Here is a 14,942-nt window from a genome sequence, read left to right on the forward strand (position 1 = left end):
GGCTATGCATGTACAGTATGTCCTTAAATAAAGAGAAGTATTAACGAAAATGCAAGCTCTGGAAGAATATATGCTCATTTCTTCAACAAAGAGTAACACTGCGAGTCGGAGCCTGACAGGTATGGAGTCATACACAAGCAAATTTGTGAGAGCTATACATGCAAATCAAAATGTTCTAAGGTGGAGCCAGGGGCGAGAAACATGTGAATATTTAATATTTAATCTTTGGTTGAAAGAGGAAGGATGTCAGATAGTAACTGGCTTAAATCGGAGGCCTAAAGGCTTCTAAAACTTTAATCCACAGCTAATATAGTAGAAGAAGTATGAAGCCTAAAGGCCCATGAAGGCTCATTGCAGATGCAAACACTATTCAGACAAAGCAGAAGACATTGCTTGTTTGTTATTTGGTACATAATCGAAGTTTGGCAATTATAATGAATTGTTATTGACCATCTGCTATTCTTTTGAGCGCTCTGTTACAATACGCTGGACCTGCTGCTGATTTGCCAAGTTACTCTTCTTGACAAAAACGCAACTGAAAACCATTAGGATTACTTAGCTGTCATCACTAGATATCCTTGTTTTATTTCTGTTGATGCACTTACAGACTTCCACATGAGTTCAGTACATTTTGTTTCCTTCTCTTGGTCCTCTTTATTAATACGCCCCTCTTGTCCTTTGGCAAAGAGAGCGGCCAGTTCTGATTTCATTTGTTTCATTTCTAGAATTCAGTTATATTTACTATAAGTTGTTTATTTGATTTTTATTCTTGCCTTTTTTATTCTTCTCCTTCTTTAATGTGTTACTCCTTCTACATTTAAATGTGTGCTTAGAATTTATATTACTATACATTTTTATTTCTACACCATTGTTTGTTCCTCCATGTATAGATCTAAACCTGGCCTGTCCTAAACTCCCTGCCCCCCCCATTCCCTAGTTTAAACAATCTTCGACTAGCCTACACATACGCCTCCCCAATACATTGGTGCCCCTCCAGTTCTGATGTAACCCGTCACAGTGGAACAGGTTCCATCTGTTCCAAAAGGCCCCATAAACATATACCCTTCTACCCTGCACCAAGATTTGAGCCACGCGTTAAGCCTTCTGATCTCCTCAATCTTACCTGGACTGGTGTGTGGCACAGGCAGATCTTCGTAGAAGACTACCTTGTCAGTTCTGCTCCTCAGCCTGGCACCTAACTCTTTGAATTTGGATCACAAAACTGACAGACTACCCTTATGTATGTCATTTGTTCCAACATGGACAATTACAACTGGATCCACCCCCGCTCTGGCCAACTGTCTATCCACCCTTCCAGAGAGGTTTCCCACCTGTGCTCCCGGAAGGCAACACACCGTGAGAGACTCTCTCTCTCTGAAGCACACCTGCGCTTCAATCCCCCTAATGATTGAGTCCCCAACTATTACTACCTCTCTCTTTTTTGGAACTGGTTTTGAGGTGGCCTGTTGGGGCTCCTCATTCCTGCCTACCAGCTCAGAAATCTCAGAGACACCGTCCAGCTCCGCAAGGACATGATAACGGTTTGACACTTCTGATTCTGGGGTTGATGCCCCCGGACAGAGTGCACCTTTTACCTTACGCCTTGTGACTGTGACCCACCTATTTCTACCTGTCTGGTCTGGAATCTCCTCCCACGCCACCTTATATTATACAGATACATTTTTAACTTCATTTAAATAATGTATACTGCTGGTCTGGACACAGTGGACAGCGCTAGTGATGAACTGGTGCCCCGTTCAGGGATTGTTCCTGCCTCTCGCTGTATGTTTGCTGGGACTGACGCGACCCTGGATGGATAGATGGATGAAGTAATTAAACATGTACTGCAAAGATATTTCAATGTTCCTCAAAAGTTTCAAAGAATCAGCGTTCTAAGCTTACAGCTGGCTTGACTTTTATTAAAGAGCTAATTGTGTGGCAATTGGTTACTTGGAGAAAGAAAAGGAAGGACAGGAATTGGGGGTTAGTACGTTTGAAAGAGACAGTACTGCTGCAATAAATTATTTCATCGAGGGTCGCGCACGGCACAGCAAGGATCTTGTGCAAGGCAGGAACAATCTCTGGACTGGGCGCTAGATAATCACTACCCCGGTGCCACTGTGGCCCAAGTTTAATAATGCTTCAATTCATTTCATTATGAAAATGATAATCAAGTATACGTGCCTATCAAGTATTTAAATTGTACAGAGAGCTGTAATATCATGAATGTAATGTATTCTGTGTCCTGTTGGTGTAAGAGAAAGCCTGTTTAATAAGAAGCATGTATGATTCACACAAATAGATTACATAGAAGAACACATAGAATACGAAGCTACTTTAGTTACGATGGGATGTGGAGAAAGTAGAAAATCAAAAGATTTTAAAATTAAGTTTATGATGTTCCACGTTAATGATAAAATAAACTGTAATTAAAGTGGAAATTTTGAGGTTAAAGTTAACATTTTGAGTTTTTTTTTCCACTGTGTCCCTATTTTTTTTTCTTTTCTCTGTACCCTAAGTTTCCATATGACACTCAGACAGTGGGCTACAACTCGCCTTTTCACAGCAACTTTCATATCTGACAACTTTTTTATTATTTCGGGCTTCCTTTGGTTGGTTATACAACTGCTTAAACCAACAAATAGTACGTTTTTTCATTACTTCCACTTGGCACTCTCCGAAATTCTTTTTTCCCTGTGCTTTTGCCATTGCCTGTTCACAGAATGCTGTACTTAAGGGAACATGTATATTGATTTGCATATTAAAAGTGGCGTAATTCTGGGTGGGGCGGCAGGTGCATGCACGAGCGTTACATTTCATGCTGACCGGGATTTATGTAGCGGAAGTGCGTGGAAGTTGGCTTACGCATGGTTTTGTGTAACTGAATTTTTTTGTGCGTACGCACATTTCGACTTTTGTCCATACACCATGTTTTAGTGTGAATTCTACGCACGGCGTTATGCATGAGGGCCCTGGTCATTATTTCTTTCCCTCTGTAATAACTTTGAGCATCTGCATTCTGCCAGGCAATCATAACAGCTGCATGGTTGCTAGACATATGATGTGTGTGTGACCTGTGACATCATGTTGAGCTCTCTCTCATTCTTTCATAGGGCATGAAGTGGAAGCGGAAGCAGAAGCAGACAATGGCCGAAAGTGAGATGAATCATATTACCATTGTCGTAGAAGAACTCCAGGCACTCGACAAACAGATTCAGAAACTCCTGTCCAGACGAAGGTACCTTAGGGATTTTAATGCTCAGCTGCTGGATAAACCATCCTCGTCATCGGAAATCGATGTAACATCAAGTAAGCTTCCCCCCCCCGCATCTCGTAGGAGCGACAACAATGACACCGACGAAGACCTCAGTGTGTTTCAGCTATGCAAGCGGGGGTTCAAGGCTAGAACACCTCCATCGGCACAGGCGAGCATCTCGATCCAGAACCGGTTCGACCCTCTCCGCATCCCCAGTTTGCCTTCAACCCCGGGTCATGTAATAGTGGTAGGCGATTCGATTGTTAGAAACCTCAATATCGCATGCCCTAATCAGATATCTTTTGTTTCTTGTTTTTCCGGTGCTCGTGTCCAAGATTTGATGAGACGTGCGCCGACAATCTATGAGAAGCACAAGAAGAGGGCAGTTGGATCCGTTGTATTACAAGCCGGCGTGAACGATGTAAGGCACCGACAGTCGGAAATTCTCAAGGCTGACTTCGCAGCAATAATTAAAGACACGAAGGATAGGACCCCATCGGCAAAGATCTTCATTTCGGGTCCACTACCTCTCGTCAGACGATCAAATGAATACTACAGTCATCTGCTAGGATTAAACAACTGGCAGAAAGGCTTCTGCAAGAACCAAGACGTCGGGTTCATCGACAACTGAGACCTCTTTTGGGAAAGGCCGCATTTCTTCAAGTGGGATGGCCTGCATCCGAATAGATTCGGCACCCGCGTCCTCTCCGAAAACATCGCTAAGGTAATTCGTTTATCTTGACTATCTGTTTCTACTCTTAACCCCTTCTGTAATGCTACTGCTGTGCTAGGACATGATAATTTCTTAACAAAATCTTCCGTAAACGTGCACAACATTAATACTCTAGTAACCAATCTCAATGCACGTAGAAAATCTAGGCAATACGGCATAAACACCAATAATTTAATTACAATTACTACTTTAGATGAACAATGTATTAAAACTATAAAAACAGACTATAGATTAAATATAAAATACACACAGAGCGGCGCTAACAAAAATAACTTAGTTCCTGTTCCAAATATCAATAATGCACATAGTATTCATCTCAGCCCCTCCAAAACATTAAATATGGCACTATTAAATGTTAGAGCTTTAACTAACAAGACGTTTTTTATCAACGATCTTATTAGTGATAGAAAAATTGATTTCATTGCACTAAGTGAAACGTGGCTTGACTCTGATGGCGCGGCTGTTTTAATCAAATCTGCGCCTCCGGATTACAGTTTTACTCGTGCGGATCGCCAAGGAAAAAGAGGCGGTGGCTTGGCAAACATTTACTCAAGCCGGTTAAAGTGTAAAGATGTCAGTTTTGGTAAATTCAAGTCCTTTGAGTATCTCGCCGTTGTTATTCATGGAGATTCTCACGTTCTAGTATTATCCGTGTATAGACCTCCTAAATTTAACACGTCTTTCTTTGAGGAATTCTCTGACTTGGTGTCAATTTTAATTACGAACTATGACACACTCTTAGGTCGGAGTTATACTTCACACGACGCGACACATGCTGCAGCAGATGCTCCTGCTACGCAAGCGTTGAAGTGTTTATACTTGCGCGTACTTTACGTATATCTGGAGGAATCCGCCAGGTGGCAGTGCGAGATATTATCACGGTGAGAACATGTACGGCTTCTCTGTGTTGTGAAATGCCTAGAACACCCATTAAATTCCGATGACACCTTACCGCAATATCTCTGAAAAGGATGTTTACTGATTAAATCCATGGATGTGTCCATTCCAGCAAGCATTGGGCACGAGTGAGAAACAATCCCTGGACGATGCCTCGGCTCATCGCAAGGTGAATACAAGCACACACATACACTAGCGTCATTTTAGCAGCACCAAATCCCCAAATCTGCATATCTTTGGAAGGAAACTGGAGCACACTGAGGAAACCCAGCAGGAAAACGTGTAAACTCCAGGCAGGGAATATCAGCGACGTGACTCCCTGCAAGACAGTAGCGCTAACACTCCGCCACTGTGTCACCCCATGTGTGTAATTATTAACAGTATTCATTATTTAAACGAAATTACGGATTTATCTGTAAAATGTAATATACATACTTTAATGCTTTTCATCATGAAAGTGATATCAAGTATAAATCTAAGGATTCTAAATGTGCAGAGAGTTGGAATATCATACATTTAATGTGCTCAGTGTGGCGATCTATTGCTGGCGATTCGTTGATGTCAGGAACAGAGGAAGCCCTAGAAAAAAAGATGGCACAGAAGACAGTATGTGAGAATTTTAAAACGTATCGTGTCATTACAATCGGGAATATGCAACGCTCGAATATAAAAGCACCATGAATACATCTGTATGTCGGCATTTTGCTTCACCACATTGAACCATTTATCAAATATCGAAGCATGCACACCGATCTCATAGGATCCGCAAAGCGGCTTTCTGTCACATGTAGATAGTAAACAGAGACTCTGACGTCACATTCCAACTTTTAGCACACTGCGCCCCCCGACTTTTTGCTGGTACTGCAACTCGCACACGTGTCGCATTAATTTCTGAGGACCTGCTCAGAGGATTCATCAAATGAACGCTCAGAACGCATGGCGCGTGAAGTATAAATGAGCCCCAACAGTCGGCAACTTTAACTTTCATATCGGTAATCAGTGTGACCAAAAAGTAAAACAATTCATGAACCTCCTGGACTCTTTTGATTTGAGACAGCTTGTTAATCAGCCTACACATAAAGCAGGTCATACGTTAGACTTAGTAATTACTAAAGGACTAAAAGTTGATGTAAGGCAGGTCATTGATATTGGTCTATCAGACCATTTTCTTCTACTATTTAATGTAGAAATATTGATAGAAAACATTCATGAGAAGCATATTGTTAAAAAACGCTTCTTTGACTCATCAGCAGCTTTAAAACTTACAAACATTCTAAGCAATCAGTCCGTTTGTAGTGCCAACTATAATAGTGAGGATAATGTAAATAGTAAGGTGGAAAGATTTAATACTAAAGTGAGAGCTGCTGTTGACATAGTTGCACCTGAAAAGACAATTAAAAAATCTTCTAGCATTGTTATACCATGGAAGACCCAAAAAGTGTCTGATCTAAAGAGAACATGCCATAGAGCTGAGCATAAATGGAGGAAAAATAAACTAACTATCCACTATGAAATATTAAAAGTTAAAATAACAGAATACAATAACACAGTCCGTCTTGAGAGGTGCTGCTATTTCTCTAAGATTATAAATAACAATGCTAGTAATTCCAGAGTCTTATTCTCGACGATTGATCGTCTGCTAAACCCAGGTAACTCAAAGGAATGCCTCCAAAGTACTTCCAGTAAAACCTGTCAGGCTATTGCTGTATTTTTCAATCAAAAAATTAATGATATTAGAAATAACATAGTATATCTCCCCAACACTTAGGATCCTCTTAAACCCCAATACTCCGTTACAAACAAATTAAATTCTTTCACCAGGATAGATTTATCTGATTTACATAAAATAATTTCTCAACTGAAACCCTCCACCTGCGTCCTTGACCCAATACCAACAAGTTTTTTCAAAGAAGTATCGGACGTGCTAATTGATAATATTCTTGACATAATAAATTCGTCATTAGATACGGGGGTCTTCCCAGACTGTCTTAAGACTGCGGTAGTTAAACCCCTGCTGAAGAAAAATAATCTTGACCCCTCTGCTCTTGAAAATTTTAGACCTATCTCTAACCTGCCTTTCTTAAGTAAAATTCTAGAGAAGGCAGTCATTATACAGTTAAAATACCACCTCAATAAACATGCTATTCTTGATAAATTTCAGTCAGGTTTTAGAACAAATCACAGCACAGAAACTGCACTCGTTAAAGTAGTAAATGACTTGCGGGTAAATGCAGACAGAGGCCATTTATCTGTTCTCATCCTCCTAGATCTGAGTGCCGCATTTGACACCATTGATCATAATATTCTTAAGAATCACCTTAGTCAATGGGTGGGCCTCTCTGGCAGTGTCTTAAATTGGTTTGAATCCTACCTGGCAGGGAGAAAATTCTTTGTTAGTTGTGGTAATTATAACTCAAATACACATGATATTCTATATGGTGTTCCACAAGGCTCTATTCTGGGTCTGGTGCTTTTCTCAATCTACATGCTTCCGTTAGGTCAGATTATCTCAGAGCACAACGTGAGCTACCACAGCTATGCTGATGACACACAGCTGTACCTATCAATAGCACCTGATGACCCCAGTTCTCCTGATTCACTAACACAATGTCGTACTTGTATTTGTGTATGGATGAATAGTAATTTTATAAAGCTAAAAAAAGAGAAAACTGAAATTTTAATGATTGGCAATAATGGATATAATGAGGCTATTAGAAACAAACTGGATGTATTAGGATTAAAAGTCAAGGTAAAAAGCTTAGGGGTAACTGTTGACTGTAATCTGAATTTTAAATCGCATATTCATCAGACCACTATGACAGCATTTTTTCACTTAAGAAACATAGCAAAAGTTAGACCTCTTACATCATTGAAAGATGCTGAGAAATTAGTTCATGCGTTTGTTTTCAATCGACTAGATTACTGTAACGCACTCCTCCCAGGACTACCCAAAAAAGACATAAATCGTTTGCAACTAGTGTAGAATGCAGCTGTTAGAATCCTAACTAGGAAAAGAAAATCCAAGCACATTTCTCCAGTTTTGATGTCACTAAACTGGTTACCTGTGTCATTCAGGATTGACTTTAAAATTCTGCTTATGGTTTATAAAGCCTTAAATAATCTCGCTACATTTTATATATCAGAATATCTGACACCTTATATTCCAAATCGTAACCTTAGATACTGTGATGGATGGCCGGCTAAATATTCCGACCCACACCTCCAGGCCGCCAGGTGGAGCCCTCCCAACAGCATGGAGGTTCCCCGAATTCCAGTAGGGCCTTATGGACCTTGTAGTTTGTATACACAGCCCTGCTGGATACCATGGAGACCACCAGGAGCCGCTGTAGGGAGGCTTGGGGAGTGCTATATGCCCTATAACCTGGAAATACGTCCTGGTCACATGAACAGGAGAAACGATGTGCTTCCGGGTTGAAGAAAGGAGCTTTTATCCAACCCGGAAGTGTTTACGGTCACATGGACAGAAGAGAGAAACGCTTCCGGGTCATGGACTATATAAAGGACTCTGGGAGACCAGAACACTGAGCTGAGCTGGGAGGAAGGGTGGCTAAGTGTCTGGGAGAGGAGGATTGAGTATGGTGTATTTAATAATTGATTATCGAGTATTGTATAGTGTTTATGAGTAGTGTGGAGTGGAGGGTGCTTAGTGCACGTAATAATTATAAAATAAATAATAATTGTACATTTACCTGGTGTTTGGCGTGGTACCTGAGGGTTCAAGGGAGCTCTAGAGCCCCCTACTGCTACAATCTTCAAATGAGTGTCTCCTTAGAATTCCAAGAGCAAAACTTAAAAGAAGTGGTGAGGCGGTCTTCTGCTGTTATGCACTTAAAATCTGGAATAGCCTGCCGATAGGAATTTGCTAAGCTAATACAGTGGAGCACTTTAAAAAACTGCTAAAAACACATTATTTTAACATGGCTTTCTCATAACTTCACTTTAATTTAATCCTGATACTTTGTATATCCAATTCATTATAATAACTATTCATGGTGGCTCTAAAATCCATACTAACCCCTACTCTCTCTTCTGTTTCTTTTTACGGTTTCTTTGTGGTGGTGGCCACCGTGATGTTCCAACATTGATGGATTAAAAGCCAGAAGTCTGCATGACCATCATCATCAAGTCCTTCCATGAGAACCTTAAATACAAAGAGGACTATTTCATTTTTGTTAGGTAGAATGCCCAGAGGGGACTGGGCAGTCTCATGGCCTGGAACCCCTGCAGATTTTATTTTTTTCTCCAGCTGTCTGGAGTTTTTTTTTATTTTTACTGTCCTCCCTGGCCATCGGACCTCACTCTTATTCTACGTTAACTAATGTTGTCTTATTTTAATTTTTTACTTTGTCTTTTATTTTTCTTTTCTTCATTATGTTAAAGCACTTTGAGCTACTTTTTTGTATGAAAATGTGCTATATAAATAAATGTTGTTGTTGTTGATTATGTTGACTGCTCATACGTGGTAAGGTGTGAACTTTGAAATTAAAAGTTTACAGGAACGCCTTTGCAAAAGTCTCGTCTTATGCAAAATAAACAATTTGGACAGGATTTTGGCTTTTATTTTTATTGACTTTGACCCTTTTTGTCTTGACAGTTGCTGTGGTCTCATGGGTGCAGGCCTTCACTCTCATTTCTAGACTAGACTTTTGAAAAATCCTTTAAATCCTGATGCCTCTTCTGATCCTGGCCAGTCAATTATGTTCATGGTGTTAATATACTAAATGTTCTTCTCTCTCCTTACTTCAAAAAATGCTACAATCAGTACACTTTTAGACTGAAGTTCAGTAAATGATACTATTGATCATACTAGTCTACTGCCAGGGCTTGACAATTTAATTAGACTTTCAGATACTGTTCTTGGAAAGCTTGTTTAACAAGTCATTTTCAACATGTGAGAAAGTCTGTTGACAGTACTCTTCTCATTGCATTTGATATGAGGCAGTTTCCCTCAGGGTTTGGCCCTGGACCTGTTTTTTTCTCTGTACAGCATTTGACACCAGCAGATGTCACCTCCATGTTAGTTTTTGCAAATTTTACTAACTATTTTCATGTTACGTTGTTTTGTTCTTTCTTGAATTCCAGAGATCAAAACCGCTACAGTGCCATGATGGTACATAATGAGTGAGTCCATGGGCATTGGTATGTGACAGCACATTTTCATACTATGTTGCCCATTTTTGTGTATTCTTTGTAGAATGTTCCAAAACTAACTTGTCTATTCTGTACTGAGTAAAACCTGATTGGTTTAATTGATTGGTCAGGTTTAAACCTGATTGGCTTAACCTGATTGGTTAAACATCTTTAATCATTTAGGGCAAGGGCGGCCTTGCTGGCTGACCTACATACTTGTGTCTGTTTTTCAGGCAAGGATTAGTTCATGGCAGCTTGTGTTGGTTTTCTTTTTAGTGTCTGCCTTGTGCAAGCAGTGTTAGTGCCAGAATAAATTTAACAGGGTGGCACTGGACTTCCACAGGAAGGCATATATGCAATACAAGTAACACCCACAGTATTTTCAGTTTACAATGAATGTGTCTCAGAGCGCATACACTGTACAACAGAGCAAACAGAACGTCATCCTACGTAAAGTAACACCACAGTTTATCACTGTTTTTCAAATCCAATGCTGAGGAGAGGTTGTATCTAACAAACAGTCTTGATGAGGGCTCGTGCAAACACAAAGCCCAACACACAGTACTGAATAGACTGCTGAGTGAAAGCCAGAACATAAAAAAAATTAAATTATAAACGTAGGCAAAAAGTATAATAATTAGTCACCTGGCTGCTAAAATAACACTCTTAACGCACCTCCAACTTAATAATTAACTATCAGAACTCTTCACTTTAGATCAGATGTTTCCTGGAAGGCCTAAAATGCTGCAGGTTTTTGTTCCAACCCAGTTTGTTAATTAGAATTGAATTATTGCTGCTCATATAGTTAAGGTTCAAACAACATTTTTGTGTTTCATTTGATATACCTCAACTGTTAAGATTCAAGTTTAATCAACACTTTTATTCTTAAAAAGCTTCATTCACCATTTTTAATATTTTTTTTTAATCAGTTGCCAATTACCAAGGATATGAAAATGACCGAGGAACCAGCAGTTCACCACCAAACCTGGGCCTATTTCCACCTGTGTGTGTGCTCTTTGTGAAGTTATTTTTCTAATAAAATATTTGTATGAAAATGAAAGAGGAAAACATAAGAATGAACTTACATGGCAGAATTAGAAAATTAGATAACAAGTCCTTTGTAAGCAATGATCAACTTCTAATTATGCAATTGGTCTGTGACAGAAATCTGAAGCCACTCTAGCTCTTCCAGGGGCCTGTAAAGCATGCATGCGCACAAAAAGAGGCTGAACATGTGTGTATGTAACTTCACTTGCAAACGCTGCGATTTATAAAAGTGAACCATGTGTATACAGTAATCCCTCGCTATATCGCGCTTCGCCTTTCACGGCTTCACTCCATCGCGGATTTTATATGTAAGCATATTTAAATATATATTGCGGATTTTTCGCTGCTTCGCGGGTTTCTGCGGACAATGGGTCTTTTAATTTCTGGTACATGTTTCCTCAGTTGGTTTGCCCAGTTGATTTCATACAAGGGACGCTATTGGCAGATGGCTGAGAAGCTACCCAGCTTACTTTTCTCTTTCTCTTGCGCTGACTTTCTGTGATCCTGACGTAGGGGGTGTGAGCAGGGGGGCTGTTCGCACACCTAGACGATACGGACGCTCGTCTAAAAATGCTGAAAGATTATCTTCACGTTGCTATCTTTTGTGCAGCTGCACGGTGCTTCGCATACTTAAAAGCTCGAAGGGCACGTATTGATTTTTGCTTGAAAAACAAACTCTGTCTCTCTCTATCTCTCTTTGTCTGCTCCTGACGGAGGGGGTGTGAGCTGCCGCCTTCAATAGCTTTGTGCCACGGTGCTTCGCATACTTAAGCCAAATAGCCCTATTGATTTGTTTGCCAGAGATTGTTTTCTCTATCTATGTGACATTCTGTGCTCCTGACACGCACTCCTTTGAAAAGGAAGATATATTTGCATTTTTTTAATTGTGAGATGGAACTGTCATCTCTGTCTTGTCATGGAGCACAGTTTAAACTTTTGAAAAAGAGACAAATGTTTGTTTGCAGTGTTTGAATAATGTTCCTGTCTCTCTACAACCTCCTGTGATTCTGCGCAAATCTGTGACCCAAGCATGACAATATAAAAATAACCATATAAACATATGGTTTCTACTTCGCGGATTTTCTTATTTCGCGGGTGGCTCTGGAACGCAACCCCCACGATGGAGGAGGGATTACTGTATTTACTACAACTCTGATCCATGTGTGTGCAATGTTTTGGAAAAAATGGGAAACAACGACACTCTTGATCAAGTAGGGAAATGCAGCTAAACCAGCTAAATGTCAACTCACATAATTATAATATTATAATAGATCATTATAACGGCTTGGTGATATGAACTATAATAATGATGTGGGTCAATATATCAAATTTTTCTGTCCCTTTATCTCTTCATTAATTACCAAACAGAAAACTATTAAATTTAACTGTTTTAACCTTTGGGTTTTGAGCAACCATGTTTTCAGATGAATAATAGACAATTTCTACTTTACCTTCGTTGAGTAATGAAGTAGTACCTGACATTTATGTGCTTGGACCTCTGTCTGTTCACTGGATAGCTCCTTGATTGTCACCATTGATTTTTGTACAGTTGTGACAATTCCTGTCCATACCATTTAACAGCTGGATTAAATATACTGTATACTTTCTTGAGTTGTGGACACTAACCCAATGTATTCAGCCTTGCATGTTGATATTGCTACAGTGGCTTGTTTTGTAGACTTCCAGGGCCATGATTGTTCAGATTGAAATAATAATTAGTAGTGCTTTGCCTGTATGCTGGTTCGGATGCTTAATCAGAGTAACTGAAAGCAATCAGACCCAAGTCCTCTTCAGATTTCCTGAAACTAAACTCATAGTCTATAGCTTACCTTAGAACATGTTTAGCAGTGATTAGGTTTTCTGTTTGGGAGTTTTCTAATAGTTGTGAGATCCTGCTGAGTCTCCATCAAATGGTAGGTCTGATACACATCATAGCATATGTTAGACTCCCCACAATTTCCTGGTATTCTTTGCGATTTACAGTACCCTGGATGTCATCATCTATTTTCAGCTCACATGGGGTAAACCTTGGCTTACAATATGTCATACCCAACCTTTCAAGTATTTCAAGGATTTAGTTCTTCTCATTCTTTTTGATTTTTCAATCTCGTTGCTCAAAATGAAGCCTTGGAAGTAAGAATGTTTTCATAAATATTTAATACTGAATTGACATTTCATGTTTTCTTTCATTATTGCTTGCTACTATGATTAAGTCATCATCCCAAATGATCAGTATAATTAATTTGTTTCCAATTTGCTTTTTATAGACATAATGATCTGCTAGATTTCTCTGGAGATTGTTTTGTTCTAGGTGATCATACAGAACCTTGTACCAGTTTCTGACAGACTGTTTCAGAACATAGAGAGATTTCTTCAACCTGTACTGTACACCAGTTCCCCTCCGGTCATAGATTCGATTGTGAAGCCCTTAGGTTGTTCTACTAAAATTCAGCATCTATTGTGTTGTGCAAGCTTGCTGTTTTCATTTTTATTTGGTGAACTGTAAGGTTATTCTGTACTGGTAACTGCATTGATGCTCGTACAAATGTGATACTGGCGGTGGGAGGTTAAGTTTCTTGATAATTTATTTCTTCCACTTGACTGTAGCCTTTAGCAGCATACCTTGCCTTGAAGATTTTTGAACCCTGTCCATTTTCTTTTAAGGCATAAACCCATCTAACCACTGCATCTCTACTTTCAGATAAGGTGATTAACTCGATTGTGTCGTTTTCTTTAAACAAGTGGAATTTTTTCTCCTTTACACGTACCTGCTCTTGCAATTCAGAAGAATTTAGGGGCATCTATAAGTCTTAGGAGTGCCACATATTGTCTCGTAGCAGTAGTATATCATGATGTTAACTGAGTCATCTTCAAAATCAACTGCATAATCGTTTAAATATTTCTAAGCCTTTTTCTCCTTTCTTGGTTAGTGATAGTTTTGAATACAATTCAGGCTTGGGTCAGAATTGGGTCTTTACCCACGTCACATTATAATGTGACACATCAGTCCCATCCTCTCCTTGATCCCATCTGTTTATTGGTTTCTGCTACTATATTGACTATATACATATTCTAGAGCTTCTGAATTACAGTCATCAGTCAATTTCTGAATTACTGTCAATTTCAGCTTCCATATCTCATAATTAGTTTCATCTCTGTTGAAAACTAATCTGTGCCATCTGCTCCCTGTGTCGTGCTTGAGCCCATAACCTGTTGGGTTTCCGTGTTTAACAGAGATACAGAGGACGTTTTTGGGATAAAATCCCTTTATTCTTTTTAAACTCACAAACATGTACTCACACTTCTGAACTTCATGGGAGCAAGAAAAATATAAAAAATACACACAATATACCACACACAGATCACTGGTCAGCCAATAACATTCATGTGAAAGTATAATCTAACAAAAAGAAGTCAAAATCTACAATGTGTTGAATAATCATTAATCATGATTCTCTTTTCAGCTTCCTCTAAAATAATATTCACTTCCATGTTGTTATAGGACTTTGCAAACAATTTCAAACAAATGAGGATTACAATGGAAAAAAATATGATTATTCCAATCAACACTGAAGACAGTCCCCAACTGATCATCTGCTTACCAAGCTTACATGCCAAAAACTTTCCTAAATTCATGTCCCTGACCTTTCAATTTAATGCTAAGAAATGAGCTTTAAATATACAGCATTGTTGCACTTAAAGGTGGAATGACAGTGGATATTACAGAAACAGATGGAAAGTCCATTCCAGCCTTCTGGAAAGATCTTTCCAGGTGGTTGGGCAGTCCTATGGGGAGGGTGAGAGATTTAAAAAGGGCATCTGCTAGAAAAACGAATGAGATATAGAGATAGTGAGAGA

At 39.4% G+C, this 14,942-nt stretch overlaps 1 protein-coding gene across 1 annotated transcript in view; it reads right to left on the reverse strand.

The window, feature by feature from the left end:
* The window catches only part of slc15a5 (solute carrier family 15 member 5), a 94,553-nt gene that overhangs the window by 21,872 nt on the left and 57,739 nt on the right, over positions 1 to 14,942 (reverse strand). The window lies entirely within an intron of this gene.

Source organism: Erpetoichthys calabaricus, chromosome 1 (assembly GCF_900747795.2).
Source record: "Erpetoichthys calabaricus chromosome 1, fErpCal1.3, whole genome shotgun sequence".
NCBI lineage: Eukaryota > Metazoa > Chordata > Cladistia > Polypteriformes > Polypteridae > Erpetoichthys > Erpetoichthys calabaricus.